Source organism: Lactuca serriola, chromosome 5 (genome assembly GCF_051521515.1).
Source record: "Lactuca serriola cultivar US96UC23 chromosome 5, Lser_US96UC23_V15, whole genome shotgun sequence".
Lineage (NCBI taxonomy): Eukaryota > Viridiplantae > Streptophyta > Magnoliopsida > Asterales > Asteraceae > Lactuca > Lactuca serriola.
This window is the reverse complement of record NC_136412.1, coordinates 98,777,562-98,795,870: the sequence shown is the minus strand read 5'-3', so window position 1 is coordinate 98,795,870 and position 18,309 is coordinate 98,777,562.

Genomic DNA, 18,309 nt, shown 5'->3' with positions numbered 1-18,309 from the left:
CTATTAGTTAGACGAATCCGAAGTGACAATGGTTCAGAACTCACTAATTCCACCAATGAGAACTTCCTCACCGAGAAAGGTATTGACCATAACTTTTTTTGCTCCATACACTCCACAAAAAAACAGTGTAGTTGAACGTCATAATAGAACACTTGTTGAAGCTGCTCGATCCATGATTAACTTTGCAAATCTTCCACTCTATCGTTGGGCTGAAGTTGTTTCTACTACATGCTTTACTGAAAATAGAAGTATCATCAATCGACGCCTCAACAAATAGAATTATGAAGCCACGAATGGTCAGAAGCCAAGTATCACTTTTCTTCATGTTTTTGGATGCAAATACTTCATCAAGAACAATCGTGATCAGCTGACCAAGTTCTAATCCAAAGCTGACGAAGCCATATTTTTTGGATACTTTGCAATATCAAAAGCTTATCGATTTCTTAATCGATGAACTCGTGTTTTGGAAGAAAATTTTGACATTACCTTTGATGACAATTTCATTCAGAATTCTGGCCTAACCCATGTTACAAATCACATCATGGAGTCCGATGCTCCAGCGCCATGATGTTTGAACCAACAAACAATCTATGAAGTTGACTTTGAAACCTTGTTCGAATCCTTAGAAACAACTCTTTATTCAGAATCTCAAACAAGACACACCTTCTCAAACGAAGATGCGGTCTCCCAAAATGTTTCCGGTCCGACACCCAGTCTTCCTCCATTTGATTCCGAACCGTTTGAACCTTCCCATGCTGAGGGAGAGAATGGTCAACCTTCCCTTAAATCAAATGTGGATGGATTCCTTGCAGCTGCTGATTTCGACTCTAATCCTATCAACAAAGATGATGATGAAAATTTCTCTGATTTCCCACTTGAAGATGACGTTAACCTATCTGGTTCGGATGTTAGGGAGCATTATCCACAAGTTCAAACTCTTTAGGGGGGCAACACCACCCCATTATTGATATTGGATCATCTGTTGCACAAGAGCTTATGAGACTACATGTTTGGACTAAGGATCATCCTCTGAACCAAGTTATTGGCAACCAAATGCTTGTGTATAAACTCGTTTTTCCACAAGTGTTCAAAATGAATGTCATTTTTCAGCATTTATCTAAATAGTTGAACCCAAAACCACAAAAGAAGCACTAGAACATGCCGATTGGATTACATCCATGCAACAAGAATTAGCAGAATTTAATAAAAATGAAGTTTGAACTCCCGTCCCCCCTCCTTAAAATCATCCCATTGTTGGTACTAAATGGGTGTTTTGGAACAAACAAGACGATTCAAGAGTCATTATTTGAAATAAAGCAATATTGGTAGCCAAAGGATTCACACAGATCGAAGGGCTTGACAACGATGAAACCTTTGCTCATGTTGCCCATCTTAAAGCCATCAAAATCTTTCTTGCTTATGCTACTCACAAAGGATTCAAAGTTTACCTGATGGATGTCAAAAGTTCTTTTCTACATGGTGAACTTGATACTAAAGTGTATATTCAACAACCTGTCGGTTTTGTCAATCTATCATATCCGAACTACTGCTACAAACTTCGGAAAGTAGTTTATGGCCTCAAGCAAGCTCCTCGAGCATGGTACGAGACTCTCACCGACTTTCTTAAGTGTTCAGGTTTTCAAAGAGGTATTCTTGATCCCACTCTGTTCCGAAGGACAAATGGAAAACATCTCATGCTTGTGCAAATTTATGTTGACGACATCAATTTCGGATTCACCAATTCATCAATGGTTGCTGACTTTGCTAAAGTAATTTTTAGTAGATTTCAAATGAGTATGAATCGGTAACTAAGAGAAGTACATTTCAGAACTCCTCAAAATGTACTCAAGGGACACCTATGCCTCATCCAATGTACATATGGGTTTTGGATACAAGATTTTTTTGGACCCTTCAGGTGTAGCAGTTGATGAAAATAAGTACAGATGAATGATTGGATTTGTACTCTATCTCACAGCAATTCGTCTGCACATCATGTTTTCAACATGTTTGTTTTCCAGATTTCAAGTCAATCTAAAGATGTCTCATCTATTAGCTGTTAAGCAAATATTCTGAAACCTTAAAGGTACAAAGAATCTCGAAATCTGGTACCCACCAATTGATAGTTTCCTCTTTCAAGCGTACTCCAATTCGAACTTTGGCAGTCTTCAATTGGAAAGAAAAAGCATATCTGTCACACCCCAAAACCAAGAACGGCGGAAAGGTTTTGGGGCGTAGGACGTCATGTATAATATCAACAACAATGTAAAGTAGTAAACAAGCAACAACATCATCCATTGCATTAATAAAATAATTATTATACAATTGTATTCTGTCAAATTTTGATAAACACTAAAGCATAAATCAAAATGAAAGATAAGTCTTGAACAAGCTCCATCTTCCTTTCTCCTTGCATCGGTACCTGTCTATGATGACCTGAGGATACAAGTAATTTTGAAAGCGAGTATCAGCTTTGAAGCTGGTGAGATCATAAGTATTTAGTGTCTTAATTTGTATGTAAGAATTTGTAAGTCTATGTATTGTAAGAATTTGTAAGTGTATATGAACTGTAAGTGTTTGAAAAACCCTAGAATCCCTATGATTCCTTCTAGTATATGAAGGTGTCTTCTACCAAGACCTAACTGTTCTGTGTGTGTGTCTCTTGTAAGGGTATGTGTTTTTCTAAAGTATAACTATCATTATCCAAAAATATAGTTTGTACACTTATGTTTAAGTGAGGTTATCACTAAAAATATGTAATGGAAAAATTAACGTAGTACTAAAACGTAGCTCTAAAAGGACTACTACCGTACTAACTACCTTAAGCCGGATTTTAGGCTAAGGCACTACGTGATAAATTACGCCATACTATCGACTGTAACAACGACATACGAATGGTCGTAATAACGGAATGACGTTTGGCACCCGCAGATCTACAGATCCCACTGTAGCTAGCAGTAAGGTGTAGGTTAGTCAATCCAGTATAGATCTATACACAAACTCATACTATGGACTGGTTCATCGACATAAGAATGGTCGAAATTAATGTATGATGTTTGGCACCCGCAGACCTGCAGGTCCCGCTGTAGCTAGCAGCAAGGTGTAGGATAGTCAATCCATTATAGAATCTATACGCAAACTCAACGCTCCCCCTTCAAGAGACTCTGGCCGCAACTCAAGTCATGAGGTTTTAAGTCATGCTCCGATTTAAATCACAGTAATTAACGTATTCTCGTATATGTAATGTAATGTACTGTTCTAGCTGTAATGTAATGAACTATTCTAGTAAGTATAGTAATGTAATGAACTATTCTAGCAAGTATAGTAATGTAATGAACGGTTCTAGTATAGATGTATATGTTCTCGTCCTAGTATAGTTGTATATGTAATGTACAGTAATGTTCTAGAAAGTATTGACTCATGAATGAACTGACTCATTGTATGATATCGCGTTCTAGTAATGGTTCTAGTATCTTCCTGTACTACCCATATGGTAGCTTACTAGTAATCTAAGTGGTACGTATGGACGTGGATGTATATCCTTGCTACCCAAGGGCATAGGATGAACTGGAAGGACCTTTTATGACTTTATATGTACACATGATATATAACTAATATTTAAACGACCTTCGGACGAGTATCCGATATCCCACCAGACCACATCTCAAGGCGCGAAAAGGAAATAGGGTGGATAGACTTCCTAAGTCTTTTAAACATTTCTTATATAACTATACATATAGAGGCATGCAATTTATAATATAAAAGCATAAATAAGTTTTGTAAGACATTTGAAATATAAATATTAGTTTAAGAAAAGATCGACTTGATTTCAATCTATAAAACAATTTGAAGGCATAAGTATGAATAAATAGTTTTGAGTATAAAGAAACATTTGTTTGAAACACAGTTGTAAATAAGTTTGAAAGGAAATGTATAGAGTAAGATGTACAGTGTAATAAGTAGTTTGAAACACAGTTGTAAATAAGTTTGAAAGGAAATGTACAGAGTAAGATGTACAGTGTAATAAGTAGTTTAAAACATATAAAATGTTTATAAAAATCATTTGAAGGAAATTGTTTGGTAAAACGGCTAATGAGTAGCCAAATCTTTTGAATGATGTATATTAATCACATGTGATTGATGTAATAAGTAATATAATCCTACTTACTAATCACATGTGATTGACATAATAAGTAGCATGATTCTACTTGTATCCCCCCCATAAAACATTTAAAATAGTTTAAAACATTAGTTAGGGGGTATGAACTCACCTGCAGTAAATGACTGGAATTGGACGGGCTGTTATCGTACGGAAGGATCGGACAAGTGCTTGGTGTCAAGTGAAGACTTAGAGACACACAATGATCCTAATTACATATGAAGACATATGTATATAAATAATTAGAGATTTAATCACTAACTATACAAGTATAAACATTTAAGCGCGAGGACAACACCTTTGGTCAAGTGCTAGGTGGCTAATGGGTTGCAAACAAGGAGTGCAATGCCCCTAATGGAAGTTTAAGGTCAAAAGACCATATTCATTGGAGTTTACGGCCCAGGGGAGTAAGCTCCTGGCCGTAAACTCTAAACTAATGCTCTAAATGGTGCTTAGAATTACTACAACTCTAGTGGGAATTGTTTCAAGGCCTATACAAGTGTTTGGGCACTATAATGACTCCTTTGGGGAGTTTACAGCCCAAATACCACTTTCCCTTGGAGTTTACGGCCGTAAACTCCCTTGGGTGGGTTCTTATGGTGCTTTCAAGTCTCAAATAATTCTAGGAACAAATCTAGACCTTAGTACTTGGCTTTAAGAGGGTTTATGGCACCAATATGTACCATTTTATGGAGTTTACGGCCTTGGAACCTTCTGGGCCGTAAACTCCCTCACACATGAGGTTCTTAGATTTTTAACTAGTCCAAAACTCATCTAGGTACTTGCCCTAAAAGTCTCTTGGCCTAAGGAAATGTCTAGGGTGTCCTTTGACCCCTTAATAGGAGTTTACGGCCCAAGAAATACTCTTGGCCGTAAACTCTTCAACACTTGAGCTTTTCATGAGTTTTCTAGGTCCTTAACACTTTAAGGTATTTGCCTAAAATGAAGACTAAGCCTTAGGAAGAGTTTGAATGGATTTTGACCCTAAATCTTGGAGTTTACGGCCTAAGGAGCATCTTGGCCGTAAACTCCCTTCCAAAATTGATTTCTAATTGTTTTGTTGGCCTAAATCATGAGTTTAAGGCTTCTAGGTTCTTGTTCTAAGGCTAATGGAACATTAGGCACTCATTTGTGCCCTTTACTTGGAGTTTACGGCCCAAGAGGTGTTCCTTGGCCATAAACTCCTCAAACTACATGGTTTTGATTTGATTTCCAGCCTCTAATGATTCTACATAAAGTCCTTAGCTAGTTGCCTAACACGGAAATGGGACTAGATGGCCTTTAGGCCTTGATTTGGAGTTTACTCCCCAAGAACATTCTTGGGCGGTAAACTCCCGGATCTTGTGTTTTGGACATGTAAACAATGTTATAAAGCATATAACAAGTATTAAAACACATTTAGGGAAGTAGACTCACAATCTGGGATAAAAACCCGAAGATCCATGAGAGAGAAATTGGCTTTTCTCTAATTGGAATTTAACTAATGAACCAATTTGGTTCAGAATTCTATTTATAGTCCTGAGATTTTTGGCAGAAAATATTTCTATTCTCGGAATGGATTCTAATGACCTAGAGTAATGGAATTACAGTGTTGCACAAAATCCTAGTGCATCCACTCTCCTAGTAACTCCTTAGGTGTAAAACCCTGAAAACTGCCAACTTATTCCATAAGTCTGAATTTTCATTGTAACTGCTCTACTTCTATTGGGTTGAAATGGTTTGATTTAGAATGGAAATTTCAGGTTGTCACAATATCTGGTCTCTGTCAATTTTTAGGTGGTCGATTGGTCAGCTGGTCATCCAAGAAACAAAACTGCATTGCGCTTCCAATAGCCAAAGTGGAATACATTGTTGCTGGTAGCTGCACATCTCAGGTTCTTTGGTTGAAATCTTAGCTTTTGTATTATGGTTACCGGTTTCAACAAATTCCAATCTATTATGATTCTCAATGTGCTTCTGCAATCTCACACAATCCAATTCAACACTATGTGATAAAGAATATCGATATACGATACCATTTTATTAAAGATCATGTTTTAAATGGTGACATTGAACTTATTTTTGTTCCGTCTGATGATGAAATGGTTAATGTCTTTACTAAGGCATTAGACGAGACCAAATTTAATGGTTTTATGCAGAAAACGGGTATGATGATGCCTGGTCCTCAGTTCTGTCAAGAGGTAAGCACTCTCTGATGGAAACATTAGACAGTAAAAGGTTCCGAAGTCAAATTTCATTTTATCTCGGAATTGTCACCTATCGGAATAAATAGGATCATTTTATGTGTCTTTCTATCTAATCATATTTTGTAGTTTTAAGTTGTACAACTCATCTCATTAAGTTGAAAACCAATATAGTCACATTGGTATTAATCTCATCTCATAACTTACTTCATAAGATCGTCCCAGAATTCTAGTTCGGAACGGTATTGAACTCTTTTCAAAATTCACTCGGGACGCTCCTTAAAATTTCACACCGGAAGTTTTTCAAATTTCACTCCGGAACATTTCAAAACTCATTCCGAAATCTCATAAAATTTTTGCTCCAAAACTTCATTAACATTTCACTCCAGACTCTCGACTCCGAAATTTTCCAAAATCACTCCGGACCATTTTATATGAAATGCTTCATTCCGAACCAAGTCTCAAAAATCTTTCATGTTTCAAGATCACCACATTTCATACTAGACTTTTCATGATAAGAAACCATTTTTTAAAACATTCTGGAACCCCATTGTTCCGAAATCAAAACACATGTTGAAGTCCAAAAGGTTTTAAGGTGAAACGTTTTCCTAACAGTTACTTTTTTGATGATACCTATCCTCTAACCCTTGACGCGCGCATGTCGTTGCACGCACCCGTGAAAAGAGAACATCACATCACCTAAATGATGGTTTCTTGTTCGCCTTGAGCTAATAGGACCTTTAGTCTTTGCAGACCAACTCACCTGAAAGTGTCAATATAATTAATGCGATCCGTTTCCTTATCCAGATATTCTTCTTGTTTCTCTCATCAGTGTTCTTGAAGCTTTCAACCACGTAAAACAATGGCATCCTCATCTCCCTCCAAAATCACTCATATTGCCCTTGAAATTGCTCAAACTGCTTCCAAAATCCCAAAACCATTGCCAAAAAGAAATCCTCCAAAGGATAGTCGTCTTCATAGTCAACTAAACCCTTCCTTAGGGACACAACACAACTGTTCTCTCTCAACCCAATGGATTTTGATGAGCCCTATTCTTGTTATGATTGAGTTCATTGCTCATCATCCAATCACAGTGCCGCTTACCAAGATCTCAGAACAACTAATTTCTCTTCGTCTTCTTCATACTGCTTTTGAACATATCAAGATTGCGAACGACGTTTTGGAAACAACAATTACAGGTGATCGAAATGTTCCCGTCCACAAATATACATTCCTTAAGGCTATAGGAGTCAAAGAAAACCCTTCGAGCTTCAATGTGCAAGAACCTACTCCCGAAGAATTCCAACAATTTCTCAATCACATTAGATATGGTCAAGAATACAAGGACAAGAAGTTCAAAAAGTCAGTTGTATCAGGTCTTTGGACCATTTTGATGCACTTCATCACTCGAGGCTTATCAGGTAAACACGGGGGTATGGATACCCTCAACAAGGACTGGCTGGATGTGGTTTACAAAATTTTCTCCAAAAAGACCAACTTCGTCGATCTTCCTGAAGTCTTATGGCAGGACTTTCACAAATTCGCCATCAAGAGGAAGCCAAATGAAATTTCGAGCCCTGGATTTTGGGCCCTGATGCTCCAACAGATCTACCATGAAAGTAATGAACCAATTCCTATAAATACAATTCCGAGAGAGGTATTTGTCTCGTTTAAAACTATTAGACATTATCATATTCCGGACCAGATTTCTTTCGGACAAATTAGACGTCTTTCAGAACATATGTTGGCCATCCTACCTTTTGGATCCATTTTTTTGAAATAACACATGAAGACCTCGGTTGTGTTTGACCCAACACAATCTGCCCTGGTCTCTGTTGGGCGCACTCCGGAAGTGGCACAGACAGTTCCCTCAGTTGGGAGGAAATAGAAATCAGCTAAGAGGAAATCCTCTCCTTCCGAACCTAAAGCCAGAAATGATAAGCAAAGTTGGTTCCTCCTCTTAACAGTTAGGAACCAAGGACATTCTCGCTAACTTGGGCCATCTGAATACCCCACCAACCCACTCCCCCGAGGTACGCCTCAGAGTTTCAAAAACACAAGCACACACCCACGGGGAGTCTGTGTTGGGTTTTGAGCAATCTAACACTTCCTAAGTGTGCATGCAACCCTAATAAACCTTGGATCTATGTTTTCTTCTAAAATACATGCAAATAATAACTTCCAAGGTTTCTTCCTAACTAGCATAGCATAAGGATTATGAATCATAAAAGTACTAGTAGAAATACATACCTTTTGATGATGGTTGATTGTTTGGAGTTTGAGAGCCAAGCACCAATAGTGTGAATGCCTCAAATGGAATCAGAAATCACCACAAACTCTTGGAAAACTTTAGAGAGAGTGTATACACACATAGAAAATCGGCCACACACGCAAAACCACACTAGTGTTACTAGTGGCTATTTCATGCAACATAAGCATGCTTATATAGTGTACATGATTAAGGTGAAACCCTAATAACCCATGACCTTTCCTTTTCCAAGGATCCATGGGTTAAAAGCTCCATGGATCATCCATGGACTTCCATATAAGCCTAGCCCATTAACAAATGAGTGTTAGCCCACACTATATAAAACCAATAGCCCACAATCTAATTAGTCTTCCTTTTAATCTCTAAATTAATTCATAATTAATTTAAGACTAAGACTAATTAAATAACATGACTTCATATTAATATATTATAACTTCTAATATATTAATAAACATATGTGTATAACTCTCATAAAATTATCCATAAATAGTTCGGGTGAAGTGCAACCCAAATGGACCATGTCGGGTCGGGTCAAGTATGTACCAAATAAGTTATGGACTTAGAAACCTTATCCAACAGACTCCCACTTGGATAAGTCGAATAACTATATTTGTGTATGTTACTTCAGGAACCAACCAGCAATTGTAGCTCTCGAAAAGTCTGTTGAACTATGAAGCGCCATTTTAGATAAGTGATCATATAATCCTCTGTTCTCATGATATCAGCCAGTCAAATACATGGAACAACGTCATACTTATTATCCAGCAGTTTGTTTCCCGATTTTCGATTTGTTTGACAAAGAACTTAATCGAACGCATCAATTTAGTTCTGACCGGCCGGTACATAGGTCACAACAAAATCATCGAGGGGCCCATATATCGCTTCTATTTCTAGAAGGAACAGATAAACTTCGACTCATATGCTTGTTCTACTACTTGTTGAATTGCACACAAAGGCACGTTTTATAACATCAAGTTACTGATGCGTTTACGTGCAATCAATGCATAACCAACTCATAGGTAACAACTCATATCTCTAGGTTTGAAGATTTATATGATATTAACGTCTCACGATCACTCAAGATAAATTCCATGAAGTGATGCAAGTGAGCGTGGGTTTATTCCAATACTCATAACTTATGAGCACTCATGAATGTTGTAGCAACCATTGCTATGACTAAACCCATTTAGCTATCTACAAACTCGATTCATGACAGTCTTGATTCATACCTACTTCCAACATATGAACGACTGTGGAGTGTTTAAATAACTTAGTCATTCGGAAAGAATAACCTAGCTATTTAGGAAGTCAAAACATTCAAAGTGAAACACAATAATAATCGAATCCAATATGGTCTCAGAACCCTTTTGAATATAAATAGAACCACCTTTTATTTATCACCATATTGATTACACATTATTCATTGTATAATGTTTCAAACAATCAACTTAAGACTTGAATAAAAACAACAGTCGTCCCATGCTCCTAGCATGTACACTTTGTTTTTCTAAACAATAGTTATGCCATACTCCAAGTATGCACACTATGTTTGTCTATGATCCTTACATTGTGATGTAGATCAATTGAACATGATTCCAATGATACTCATTTCACAATCCCAAATCCTTATTGTAAATGTGAGAATCCCCGATTCCTATCATTTACCCAAAAATCTGTTAGATTTTAAACTTTTATGCAATGTTCCTCTTGTAATGATTATGCACAAAGTCACCAAAACCTTGTCACCAGTCATTACAGAGTATTCCAAAGAAGGTCAACTTCTATGGAACGGAAGTCTCATATTCAAAGTACATTGCTTTGAACATCCTTCTTGCATTAAGGTTTTCTAGTCTTACATAGATTGAATAACTTCCACCTATGGAGACATTTCCATAGTCCCATTTTGACTATCACTTCCAAACAAGAGTTACTTCTTTTCAGAATATGTCAATATGGTCCTTTCCGACAACGTACATCATACTTCCAACTTTCCCTGAGCAACCAATCTTTAGCGAACCTCAGATTGTCCTCGACAATTGCTTAATCACTTTAGTCACATCCAGTTCTAGACTTTTCCCTTCTCAATGCCTTAAGCATTTGGAAAATTTAGAAAATATGAATATTATAGCACATGCAATCGATCCTATATCCGAAGCATATGGGACACGATTCATGATGTTTGACATAAAGACATGATACTAGACCAGTCTTTTGCTACAATATATATGTATATATATATATATATATATATATATATATATATTATTTTTATTTTTATTTTTATTTGCCATGTTTTCAAAATTTAACTATGAAGAGGGATGCCGTAATCATAATCAAATTTTGAAAACGCAATATATATAGAATTTCTTCAAGTTGAACCATTCCAACATAAAATTCATATATATATATATATATATATATATATATATTCTTGACTAAAGATGATTAAAATCTCAATCTAAGCTTTAGAATTGAAACGAAGTATAATTTCCTCTCCCTTAATTATAGCAAAACAACTTTTCAACCCCTGCAACTTCACGAATTGAAACTTTGCTTTCTATGATTAACATTGCCAACTTGCAACACTAAACGTAACAATCATGCTCCCACTAACATGATGATTATCAGCATAACACTTATGCTCCCACTAGCTCTGACATATTTCCAGAAATTTGTTGGACTTCTGAAATTTAGATTCGTACACCCTATCTTAGATAGCTCACATGTGTGTCTAAGCAATTTCAAGAACTATGAAAAGGGATGCCGTAATCATAGTCTCAATTTCTTAGACCTTTGCCATTTCTCACAAGTCCATGTTAGTGTGCCGGTTAACCACACACGCTCCACTAACGACTTTTGAAAATGCAAATAACACAGTTTATATCTACGTAAAATCTACTTAGTGAAAGCGTTTCCTCACCATCATTTTCATGAATCGGAGAGAAACTTTATGAGATTTTATATTGTATGAGTTCCTATCCATGTGAATTTGTCAAAACCATAATCACAAGATAAGGTTAGTGACAAATTCAGCCTTACATTGATTAAACTTGTTCAATCTTAGTTTCTTGTCACCTTGGTAGCACAAGGCCCACCAATGCTTCCAAGTTGAACTCTGATAACTCACATGCAAATTCAACTTATTTGAAGTAGGTACAGAAATAAGAATTATGTCAACACGATAGGTTGCAAACCTTAAGTCGTGTGCTAGTGATAAATTACAGGTTTTACTCTTGATTAAATCTTGAAACTCTTTTAGGATCTTTAAGGCTCCCACTGTCTCCTTGATATATAAGTTTCCCCAGTCAAGAACCATTCCTTGACAAAACAAATATTCAAGGGATAGCACGGATTCTTATCAAGACTAACACTTCACACAATTGGTCTTAGTTGGTCTTTGTCTCATCCAAGACATCACAACTTACCAATCTCAAATGTACAAGAGTAGAAAACATTTTACTCTTACATTTGAATAGTGTTAATAAATCTTCCTTTATGTCACTCAAAGTTACAATCTTGGAGTATGACTCTAAGAATTGTTTTGGGACGAAGTATGACTCATCTTCTCGATCTTAACCAATCCAACAATTCATGACCTCTCTTCTTAGCCATAACAATGCACTAAGACGTCCTTAGAGTATGAATTTGTGATATGGTTTCATAATCATTAAGATGATCATGAAATACGATACTAAAGTACTCTCCCATCCTTTCAGATTTGAGAAACTTTTATCTTTCTGCCTAATTTGATTCTTCTCATTTGTTTTGTCATACATTGTAACCTTTCCAATGTTACAGAATTATACTTAACCTTATAAGTATAATCATATTTACTAATCATGACAAATCAATCTTTGTGGTGAACCTTGACCAGCGCACACCCAGTGTACCTAATTCCTTAGTCCTTCAATTGACTCACATGTACATGTGATCAAAGAATTAGTCTTAATTTTCAAAGATGAAAATTCTCATTCATCATACAATACAACTTGTATGATTCCAAGTTTCTGTCCAATTGAAACTTGGGTGATGAAAATCTTTCTTCATTTGGTAAATTTAGACACTACCACAAATGAAGGAATCAAATCCACTTTCCAATATTGCTATTACTGGAAACATATAAGCAACAATTTTCCACAGATGCCATTGTAAGGATATTTTTAAAATAAATAAAATTAAAACCCTTTTTTTCTTTTATTTTAAAACTTTGCGGAAAAACTTATCCTTACAATCCACATGAAAACCTTGTTGTTATTTATTCATAAGCAATATATTATAACTCTTAAGCAACAGCTCAAAATTCTGATTACCGAACCATGCGATCGAAACCCACCTTCGCAATCAGAATCAACATATACTTACTTTAAGCTTCCTATCTTTTCTTTGATTCTTAAAAACATCAGCATGTGACCCATTCACATTATGTAATAAGAATCTCCAAATAGGAACTTAATAGAGTTAGACAGTGGACTTTACCCGAAGTAGAGTCAAACCTCTTGACTTGATCAACCTTATGACCTTTCAAGTGAATAGGGTAGCTTCGCAACCAATGCCCCTTCCTTTGGCAACAAAACACATGGACCCTTTGGTAATGGCACATGAGACTATCTCAGAATTTTCCTTTCTCTTTACTATTTGGTCAACCGAGTTGACTATAGCCGATCCCTTTCCATTGGGAAGAGAAATCCTTTTCTAGATATCCAATGCTACCATTGTCAATGTCCATGTAGACTTGGGAAGTTGTTCTTTTAATCAAATTTGCTTTACTGGTGTTCCAAATCATTGCTGATTCCACAACAGCAAGCAAATATATAACATCATTAAGGGTCATGTCATAGTCTGCCTCATAGTAGTCCCAAAGAGACTCACTATGTTACTAAGAAAGTGATTGAACATCCAACTTTCACGGGACTTTGACACCCAACTCTCCCGGCTTGTCATTATGTGACTTTATCACCAAGATGTGAGCACACATAGACTATGCTTGCCAATAGGGATTGAGTGACTTTAAACTTTTCAAGAACTTGTTGGTGAGGGAGAATAATTGGAGGAGGTGGAGGAAGTGAAGCATGATGTTGAGGGACACTATCTTCAAGAGATTTGGGAAGATCATAGTTGTCTGAACCAGACATCTATAATGGGAGAAAATCAAGTTAGTTGATTCAAAGTCCTTAATATAACACCCAATATGAAATATTAAGGCTAGGACCCAACACAATATTTTATAATTTGGAAGAGGGATGCCGTCATCCAAGCTATAAAATATTTGAAGGTAGGCGAATGACGATTCACCAATTTCCACCATGAAAAATGAAATAATTTATTAGGTTTTAATTGGATTTGAAATTCCTAGATCTTTTGAGATTCATTGAACTTTTCAATGGCATGTTTCAATCTCGAGTGTGCCCTCTCAAATTTTCTGACTGGGATGCCGAGGATCACAAAACAAGGTGTGAATAACCATACCAATTCACTTGATACCCTTAATATTATCACCCAATCAATGTGCCGGTTAACCACACACGCTCCATTGATCTATGACAAACATTAAGTCACCCTTCGTGATCCTTACTAGTCCAAGTTAGTGTGCCGGTTAACCACACACGCTCCACCAACGACTTGGTAAGGTACAAAGTGTGAATTCCATGGGCTAGCACCAAATTCACATTTTTCCTAAAGTAACTAAGATTGGGAATTAAATAAAACATTTAGTTACTTTATAATAATTATTATACTTTTAATGAGAATTTAAAGTCATTGTCCTACCCGTTCGGCTAACGACCCTCCACCGATCAAGCAAGCGGTGGGTGAGAGTGTACACCCATTAAGTTGCCATTTTATAAGCAACAACCTTATACCCACCTTATAGACCGGCTTCGTGAATGAGGCCTACTAACAGTAAAACGACTTGTTCTTATACTTATGTATAATAATTAACCATTAATCTTATAATAGTATAAGGGTAGAATTTTAACTTTTAAAACTTCTAGGGTATGGAATTAAAGTTTGTGTGAGACTTTACAAATTCCAAAACTTGAGGGAATGTTTTGAACAATTCATAAACTTTTGGATATTCATAACTTATGAGTTTTAATTAAGTCTTTAAAACTTTTAATGAAGAGTCTCTTGGAAATCCATAACTTGAGGACAAGTTATGGATTACATAAAACATTTATGGGAAAAATTCTTCAAGAAAATGTAACCTACAACTTCTTAAAAAACATTTAAAAGAAAAACTCTTGGAATTCCATAACTTGAGGACAAATTAAGAATTCCATTAAAACACATTAAGATCAAGAACTAACTAACAAACAATTTGCAAATAATTCCTATGATCTAACAAAACTCATATGAACATGAACATCCACATCAACAATTTCAAGAATCATATGAACACATATAAACTTGAAATTTTGATTATAACTTTGAAATTGGTCCACCATTATCATTACCACATCAAAAACAGGTTTTATGAGTCCAAAACAATTTAAGGTAATGATTCTAGACCAATTCCAGCACCAAAACTCGAAGATATGCTGTCTGGGGTCCAACTCGTCGAGTGCATGAACCAACTCGCCGAGTTGGATGAATTTTGTCTTGGAACCGTCGAGTCCCTTCATGGACTCGGCGAGTCAGCTGTGCAGACAGCATAAAATCTTCGATTTTCAGTAATTTGCATCAAGTATTCAAGAAAACAAGCCTAGGCTCTGATACCACTGTTGGGTTTTGAGCAATCTAACACTTCCTAAGTGTGCATCCAACCCTAATAAACCTTGGATCTATGTTTTCTTCTAAAATACATGCAAATAATAACTTCCAAGGTTTCTTCCTAACTAGGATAGCATAAGGATTATGAATCATAAAAGTACTAGTAGAAATACATACCTTTTGATGATGGTTGATTGTTTGGAGTTTGAGAGCCAAGCACCAATAGTGTGAATGCCTCAAATGGAATCAGAAATCACCACAAACTCTTGGAAAACTTTAGAGAGAGTGTATACACACATAGAAAATCGGCCACACACGCAAAACCACACTAGTGTCACTAGTGGCTATTTCATGCAACATAAGCATGCTTATATAGTGTACATGATTAGGGTGAAACCCTAATAACCCATGACCTTTCCTTTTCCAAGGATCCATGGGTTAAAAGCTCTATGGATCATCCATGGACTTCCATATAAGCCTAGCCCATTAACAAATGAGTGTTAGCCCACACTATATAAAACCAATAGCCCACAATCTAATTAGTCTTCCTTTTAATCTCTAAATTAATTCATAATTAATTTAAGACTAAGACTAATTAAATAACATGACTTCATATTAATATATTATAACTTATAATGTATTAATAAACATATGTGTATAACTCTCATAAAATTATCCATAAATAGTTCGGGTGAAGTGCAACCCAAATGGACCATGCCGGGTCGGGTCAAGTATGTACCAAATAAGTTATGGACTTAGACACCTTATCCAACAGTCTGCACATAATCAACCCTCACATTTCCAACAAGGTGATGTAGGTGTTGAACAAATTTCCTTGCCCCGTGGAACAAACCCACGTGTCACATTTGATATCCCACCTTCTTCTACACATGCACGGTCCGAAACCACTATTTCGGACCCCAGGCATTCAGAGGTTGGAGTAGTCCCTCCAACCTCAAGTGCCTCAACTGGTTTGATACCTAGTAAGGGTACAGGACGACCAGGTGCTAACGACCCACTTTGGGAATATTATGTTGACAGGTTGCACTCAAGGCATCCCAAAGTCACTAGGTCACAAGTTGAATCAACTCTCATCTCAATGAGAAAAAGGGTGATTCAAAGCAACTTACCATTTGTTGCTCTTACCGATGAGATCACAGACTTGGAGTTCACTTCTACAGAAACTCCAAAGGCTCAACATCATGATTCTATGCATTACAATCCCAACAAAGAACTTTCAGAAGAAATGATATTCGATGATGATGGTACCTCCGTTGCTGATACTCCCGTGCTACTCTCTGTTAACTTTCAGTCTAAACCATCTCCATCAAAATCACTTTTTGATTTCGGACTTTCATCGTCCTCCTCTGAACCCATAGATGACGAAATTCAAATAAATTATTATGTTCAAGTTGATCCTGACGTTGCAAATGATTCCACTCTGAAACCCCAAGATGATGATGCTCCAAGAAAGCTTGGCCCCTCCGAACCGCCAGTGAATCCGTAACCAATCAAAACATATTGTCTAGATTCCACTTCGGACACCGGATGTTCTGCAGGGAACTACGTAGGTGCATTTTCCCTCTTGGATATTCAATAAAATGTCTCGGTCACCATGAAAATGGTTGATGCCCTTCTAACCTATGTGGAGCTAGATACGATTCTTTCCTCACTGTCCGAAGCAAACAAATCAGTTCCCACCACTGCTGAAAGAGAAGCTCAGCTTGATCATCTAATTTCTCTATGCCTCAAACAAACCTTTTATACTAAGAATGATTTTCCCCAAAATGAAGTGTGGTCTAGAAAAAGGATGACCAAAGTATCCATGTTTGCAAGGAAGGTTTTAACCAAGTTCGACCTCAATGATGTGTTTTTTTGCTTCTACATCATCCGAAATTTACCAACCTAATTCACCATCTCTGGCGTTGATTTCCCTACAATTAATCCGAACGACATCCTAACCACTGCTGCTCATTTCCAAATCTATCAAACTAACGATTTCAGCGTGGCTGCCTATCACGTTGCCTTAAGCTTCCTCAAGGATTATTTGGCAGAGTTCTACCGATGCAACTATGAATTGGCATATTTGTTTGGAACTGAAAACTACTTAGCCAAATTTGACTTCGTTCTGCAAGAAGTTGAGTTACTGGCTGAGGGGCCCATCGATGAACTAGTGCTAGGGTTTGTCTACAAGCAAAGAAAGACAAATAAAAAGGACTTCATTCGAGTCCTTGACAAACACCTAGTTCCAACTAATGCCCTTCAAAAATTCATCAGTCGTGCATCCAAGTCCGAAGCACCTAAACATGTCAAGGCAAAGTTTGTGATTCAGCTTCAATGGTACATTGAAGTCATAGAATGGTTGTACCGAGCATACGTTTTAATCAAGGAAGAAGCAAACTAAGTTGATTTAATTGCTAAGTTCACTTATTGGGAGATTGTTCGTACAAGAAAGTGAATCTCTAGCAATCACACAATAAATTTATGTGATCAGTCTTAAGTTCCGAAGTAGAAAATGTTCTGGAGTCAGCATGTGATTAGAAGTGGAGTTGGCGTCAGGAGTAAAAGTTTATGATATGAAGTGAAGGAAGTTCTAAATGAAGAAGATTTTTAGAATTGATGTATCTGTCCATAGTAATTGATCTTGTCATTTTGTTTGTTGTAACTAGTCATAGGACTTAGTCTCCCTTGTCAACTTGGATAATTAGAGTGTTAGAAATGACTCTTTTATCCGGTCCTATGTATGTTCATAAGTTTGTACGATGTAACGTTTTCACCTATTTATGGTGCATTTAATGACAAGAATAACATATGGATTGTTGTTCAAAAAGATAGATGCTTTTACATTTATTTCACTACCTCTTCTGTCATACCCCAAAACCGGAACGACGGAAACGTTCGGCGGTGGAGGACGTCATGTTTAGTATCACAAGACATGCATCAGAGTAATCAAAGTAATGAACAACCATTTCATTAGAAAGAAAGTGTTTACA